We start from the raw sequence: 8,003 nt of genomic DNA, 5'->3' as shown, positions 1-8,003 counted from the left end.
CTTTCTCCTGCCCCTGGTCGGTGTCTGTGGGGGTCTTCGAAGCAGGGGCTGGCCCGATTATTGTCAACCGACTTTAATTTCACGGGGCCTTGAAAATGGTAGCGAAGTGACATCCTTTTTCAAGCTGAGCTGCTTCCTTCTGCGGAGTTTGCGGCCGAACACCACATCGCTCGGGAGCACCCATCTCCCTGGGAGACGTTGTGCTTAGTAAGCCAAGGAGTTCAAGAGAACTCAGCACAAGCATAGGAGTTGCGTGCATCGTAACAGGCCTCCCTTTAGACTAAGGCTTAGTCTCTGAATATATATAATTTTGATAGTAACAAACAAGCCCATTTAAATTGAAAAGGAGCCCTAGGGAGACCAGAGATTCTGAACCTGGGGAAATCTAGACTTGCTTCGTTTAGGGCTTTAGCACTACAGGGAAGGCTAGGCTGTAGGGAAAATAATGTGGTTCAGGGACTGTGAGACAGACTAGCCTCCCTTGTGCATCGCTATCTATGGTCGTTTCCAGTCTACACAGTTCCTGCCGTTCGCATTGTCAAGACACAGGGTCACTGTCACTACTGTGTATATTTCAGGTCAGACACTGTCACTACAAGGTTCTTCATACTTAGTACAGGATTGTGACAGTCCACCTGTACAGTTACATATATGTCTTATATCTATCTATGTGTATTTCAGGTCAGACACTGTAACTACAAGGTTCTTCAACCTCAGTACAGGATCCTGACAGTCCACCTGTACAGTTAAATACATGTCATATATCTACCTATGTATATTTCAGGTCAAACACTGTCACTACAAGGTTCTTCATCCTCAGTGCTACTGGGTGACAGCTTCCAGTACACCTGCATCGTGAGTGGAGGCAGCCCTCTACAAGGACCACTGAGCTTCCAGAGGGAAACAACTTCAGCATCAGCATCACTTATAATGTGTGTTGTCAACTCTGGAAACTGTGCACAGTTCAATTCTCTTCCTGGCTACTCATGTGGATGTGTGACCGGACAGACACAAATATTCTACACAAACATCACAGCTGTCAGTAGAAATGATAGCAGTAGCTGGAGATGTCAGTACAGTGGTATCAACAGTAACAACATCAGTTTGGATGTACAGTGTGAGTATATTATAGAGATGATAACTGGACATATCTGTGGTATCTACAGTAACACCATCAGTGTGGATGTACAGTGTGAGTATATTATAGTGATGATAACTGTACATGTCTGTGGTATCAACACCATCAGTGTGGATGTACAGTGTGAGTATATTATAGAGATGATAACTGGACATGTCTGTGGTATCTACAGTAACACCATCAATGTGGATGTACAGTGTGAGTATATTATAGTGATGATAACTGTACATGTCTGTGGTATCAACACTGTCAGTGTGGATGTACAGTGTGAGTATATTATAGTGATGATAACTGTACATGTCTGTGGTATCAACACTGTCAGTGTGGATGTACAGTGTGAGCATAATATAGTGATGATAACTGTACATGTCTGTGGTATCAACACTGTCAGTGTGGATGTACAGTGTGAGTATATTATAGTGATGATAACTGGACATGTCTGTGGTATCAACAGTAACACCATCAGTGTGGATGTACAGTGTGAGTATATTATAGTGATGATAACTGGACATGTCTGTGGTATCAACACCATCAGTGTGGATGTACAGTGTGAGTATATTATAGAGATGATAACTGGACATGTCTGTGGTATCTACAGTAACACCATCAATGTGGATGTACAGTGTGAGTATATTATAGTGATGATAACTGGACATGTCTGTGGTGTCAACAGTAACACCATCAGTGCGGATGTACAGTGTGAGTATATTATAGTGATGATAACTGTACATGTCTGTGGTATCAACAGTAACACCATCAGTGTGGATGTACAGTGTGAGTATATTATAGTGATGATAACTGGACATGTCTGTGGTATCAACAGTAACACCATCAGTGTGGATGTACAGTGTGAGTATATTATAGTGATGATAACTGGACATGTCTGTGGTATCAACAGTAACACCATCAATGTGGATGTACAGTGTGAGTATATTATAGTGATGATAACTGGACATGTCTGTGGTATCAACAGTAACACCATCAATGTGGATGTACAGTGTGAGTATATTATAGTGATGATAACTGTACATGTCTGTGGTATCAACACTGTCAGTGTGGATGTACAGTGTGAGTATATTATAGTGATGATAACTGGACATGTCTGTGGTATCAACAGTAACACCATCAGTGTGGATGTACAGTGTGAGTATATTATAGTGATGATAACTGGACATGTCTGTGGTATCAACAGTAACACCATCAATGTGGATGTACAGTGTGAGTATATTATAGTGATGATAACTGTACATGTCTGTGGTATCAACACTGTCAGTGTGGATGTACAGTGTGAGTATATTATAGTGATGATAACTGGACATGTCTGTGGTATCAACAGTAACACCATCAGTGTGGATGTACAGTGTGAGTATATTATAGTGATAATAACTGGACATGTCCGTGGTATCAACAGTAACACCATCAGTGTGGATGTACAGTGTGAGTATATTATAGTGATGATAACTGCACATGTCTGTGGTGTCAATAGTGTGAGTATATTATAGTGATGATAACTGGACATGTCAATGGTATGAACAGTAACCCTATCAGTGTGGATGTACAGTGTGAGTATATTATAGTGATGATAACTGGACATGTCTCTGGTATCAACACCATCAGTGTGGATGTACAGTGTGAGTATATTATAGTGATGATAACTGGACATGTCTGTGGTGTCAATAGTGTGAGTATATTATAGTGATGATAACTGGACATGTCTGTGGTATCAACACCATCAGTGTGGATGTACAGTGTGAGTATATTATAGTGATGATAACTGGACATGTCTGTGGTATCAACACCATCAGTGTGGATGTACAGTGTGATTATATTATAGTGATGATAACTGGACATGTCTGTGGTATCAACACCATCAGTGTGGATGTACAGTGTGAGTATATTATAGTGATGATAACTGGACATGTCTGTGGTATCAACACCATCAGTGTGGATGTACAGTGTGATTATATTATAGTGATGATAACTGGACATGTCTGTGGTATCAACACCATCAGTGTGGATGTACAGTGTGAGTATATTATAGTGATGATAACTGGACATGTCTGTGGTATCAACACCATCAGTGTGGATGTACAGTGTGATTATATTATAGTGATGATAACTGGACATGTCTGTGGTGTCAATAGTGTGAGTATATTATAGTGATGATAACTGGACATGTCTGTGGTATCAACACCATCAGTGTGGATGTACAGTGTGAGTATATTATAGTGATGATAACTGGACATGTCTGTGGTATCAACACCATCAGTGTGGATGTACAGTGTGAGTATATTATAGTGATGATAACTGGACATGTCTATGGTGTCAATAGTGTGAGTATATTATAGTGATGATAACTGTACATGTCTGTGGTATCAACACCATCAGTGTGGATGTACAGTGTGAGTATATTATAGAGATGATAACTGGACATGTCTGTGGTATCAGTGACAGTAACACCATCAATGTGGATGTACAGTGTGAGTATATTATAGTGATGATAACTGGACATGTCTGTGTATCAACATCAACACCATCAGTGTGGATGTACAGTGTGAGTATATTATAGTGATGATAACTGGACATTTCTGTGGTATCAACAGTAACACTATCAGTGTGGATGTACAGTGTGAGTATATTATAGTGATGATAACTGGACATGTCTGTGGTATCAACACCATCAGTGTGGATGTACAGTGTGAGTATATTATAGTGATGATAACTGGACATGTCTGTGGTATCAACAGTAACACCATCAGTGTGGATGTACAGTGTGAGTATATTATAGTGATGATAACTGGACATGTCTGTGGTATCAACAGTAACACCATCAGTGTGGATGTACAGTGTGAGTATATTATAGTGATGATAACTGGACATGTCTGTGGTGTCAATAACACCATCAGTGTGGATGTGTGAGTATATTATAGTGATGATAACTGGACATGTCAATGGTATGAACAGTAACCCTATCAGTGTGGATGTACAGTGTGAGTATATTATAGTGATGATAACTGGACATGTCTGTGGTATCAACACCATCAGTGTGGATGTACAGTGTGAGTATATTATAGTGATGATAACTGGACATGTCTGTGGTGTCAACAGTAACACCATCAGTGTGGATGTACAGTGTGAGTATATTATAGTGATGATAACTGGACATGTCTGTGGTATATCAACACCATCAGTGTGGATGTACAGTGTGAGTATATTATAGTGATGATAACTGGACATGTCTGTGGTATCAACACCATCAGTGTGGATGTACAGTGTGAGTATATTATAGTGATGATAACTGGACATGTCTGTGGTATCAACACCATCAGTGTGGATGTACAGTGTGAGTATATTATAGTGATGATAACTGGACATGTCTGTGGTATCAACAGTAACACCATCAGTGTGGATGTACAGTGTGAGTATATTATAGTGATGATAACTGGACATGTCTGTGGTATCAACAGTAACGTCATCAGTGTGGATGTACAGTGTGAGTATATTATAGTGATGATAACTGGACATGTCTGTGGTATGAACAGTAACACCATCAGTGTGGATGTACAGTGTGAGTATATTATAGTGATGATAACTGGACATGTCTGTGGTATCAACACCATCAGTGTGGATGTACAGTGTGAGTATATTATAGTGATGATAACTGGACATGTCTGTGTCATCAACACCATCAGTGTGGATGTACAGTGTGAGTATATTATAGTGATGATAACTGGACATGTCTGTGGTATCAACACCATCAGTGTGGATGTACAGTGTGAGTATATTATAGTGATGATAACTGGACATGTCTGTGGTATCAACACCATCAGTGTGGATGTACAGTGTGAGTATATTATAGTGATGATAACTTCTGGACATGTCTGTGGTATCAACACCATCAGTGTGGATGTACAGTGTGATTATATTATAGTGATGATAACTGGACATGTCTGTGGTATCAACACCATCAGTGTGGATGTACAGTGTGAGTATATTATAGTGATGATAACTGGACATGTCTGTGGTATCAACACCATCAGTGTGGATGTACAGTGTGAGTATATTATAGTGATGATAACTGGACATGTCTGTGGTATCAACACCATCAGTGTGGATGTACAGTGTGATTATATTATAGTGATGATAACTGGACATGTCTGTGGTATCAACACCATCAGTGTGGATGTACAGTGTGAGTATATTATAGTGATGATAACTGGACATGTCTGTGGTATCAACACCATCAGTGTGGATGTACAGTGTGAGTATATTATAGTGATGATAACTGGACATGTCTGTGGTATCAACACCATCAGTGTGGATGTACAGTGTGAGTATATTATAGTGATGATAACTGGACATGTCTGTGGTATCAACAGTAACTCCATCAGTGTGGATGTACAGTGTGAGTATATTATAGTGATGATAACTGGACATGTCTGTGGTATCAACACCATCAGTGTGGATGTACAGTGTGAGTATATTATAGTGATGATAACTGGACATGTCTGTGGTATCAACACCATCAGTGTGGATGTACAGTGTGAGTATATTATAGTGATGATAACTGGACATGTCTGTGGTATCAACACCATCAGTGTGGATGTACAGTGTGAGTATATTATAGTGATGATAACTGGACATGTCTGTGGTATCAACACCATCAGTGTGGATGTACAGTGTGAGTATATTATAGTGATGATAACTGGACATGTCTGTGGTATCAACACCATCAGTGTGGATGTACAGTGTGAGTATATTATAGTGATGATAACTGGACATGTCTGTGGTATCAACACCATCAGTGTGGATGTACAGTGTGATTATATTATAGTGATGATAACTGGACATGTCTGTGGTATCAACACCATCAGTGTGGATGTACAGTGTGAGTATATTATAGTGATGATAACTGGACATGTCTGTGGTATCAACACCATCAGTGTGGATGTACAGTGTGATTATATTATAGTGATGATAACTGGACATGTCTGTGGTATCAACACCATCAGTGTGGATGTACAGTGTGAGTATATTATAGTGATGATAACTGGACATGTCTGTGGTATCAACACCATCAGTGTGGATGTACAGTGTGAGTATATTATAGTGATGATAACTGGACATGTCTGTGGTGTCATCAACACCATCAGTGTGGATGTACAGTGTGAGTTATATTATAGTGATGATAACTGGACATGTCTGTGGTATCAACACCATCAGTGTGGATGTACAGTGTGAGTATATTATAGTGATGATAACTGGACATGTCTGTGGTATCAACAGTAACACCATCAGTGTGGATGTACAGTGTGAGTATATTATAGTGATGATAACTGGACATGTCTGTGGTATCAACACCATCAGTGTGGATGTACAGTGTGAGTATATTATAGTGATGATAACTGGACATGTCTGTGGTATCAACAGTAACCATCAGTGTGGATGTACAGTGTGAGTATATTATAGTGATGATAACTGGACATGTCTGTGGTATCAACACCATCAGTGTGGATGTACAGTGTGAGTATATTATAGTGATGATAACTGGACATGTCTGTGGTGTCAACACCATCAGTGTGGATGTACAGTGTGAGTATATTATAGTGATGATAACTGGACATGTCTGTGGGTATCAACACCATCAATCAGTGTGGATGTACAGTGTGAGTATATTATAGTGATGATAACTGGACATGTCTGTGGTATCAACACCATCAGTGTGGATGTACAGTGTGAGTATATTATAGTGATGATAACTGGACATGTCTGTGGTATCAACACCATCAGTGTGGATGTACAGTGTGATTATATTATAGTGATGATAACTGGACATGTCTGTGGTATCAACACCATCAGTGTGGATGTACAGTGTGAGTATATTATAGTGATGATAACTGGACATGTCTGTGGTATCAACACCATCAGTGTTGGATGTACAGTGTGAGTATATTATAGTGATGATAACTGGACATGTCTGTGGTATCAACACCATCAGTGTGGATGTACAGTGTGAGTATATTATAGTGATGATAACTGGACATGTCTGTGGTATCAACACCATCAGTGATGGATGTACAGTGTGATTATATTATAGTGATGATAACTGGACATGTCTGTGGTATCAACACCATCAGTGTGGATGTACAGTGTGATTATATTATAGTGATGATAACTGGACATGTCTGTGGTATCAACACCATCAGTGTGGATGTACAGTGTGAGTATATTATAGTGATGATAACTGGACATGTCTGTGGTATCAACACCATCAGTGTGGATGTACAGTGAGAGTATATTATAGTGATGATAACTGGACATGTCTGTGGTATCAACACCATCAGTGTGGATGTACAGTGTGAGTATATTATAGTGATGATAACTGGACATGTCTGTGGTATCAACACCATCAGTGTGGATGTACAGTGTGAGTATATTATAGTGATGATAACTGGACATGTCTGTGGTATCAACACCATCAGTGTGGATGTACAGTGTGAGTATATTATAGTGATGATAACTGGACATGTCTGTGGTGTCAATATATAATAGTGTGATAACTGGACATGTATATGATGATTATATTATAGTGATGATAACTGGACATGTCTGTGGTATCAACACCATCAGTGTGGATGTACAGTGTGAGTATATTATAGTGATGATAACTGGACATGTCTGTGGTATCAACACCATCGGTGTGGATGTACAGTGTGATTATATTATAGTGATGATAACTGGACATGTCTGTGGTATCAACACCATCAGTGTGGATGTACAGTGTGAGTATATTATAGTGATGATAACTGGACATGTCTGTGGTATCAACACCATCAGTGTGGATGTACAGTGTGAGTATATTATA

The sequence above is a fragment of the Haliotis rubra genome, unplaced genomic scaffold, assembly GCF_003918875.1.
Source record: "Haliotis rubra isolate DU_JTF1 unplaced genomic scaffold, ASM391887v1 Scf1718, whole genome shotgun sequence".
Classification (NCBI taxonomy): Eukaryota; Metazoa; Mollusca; class Gastropoda; order Lepetellida; family Haliotidae; genus Haliotis; species Haliotis rubra.
Note: the sequence above shows the minus strand (reverse complement) of the source record.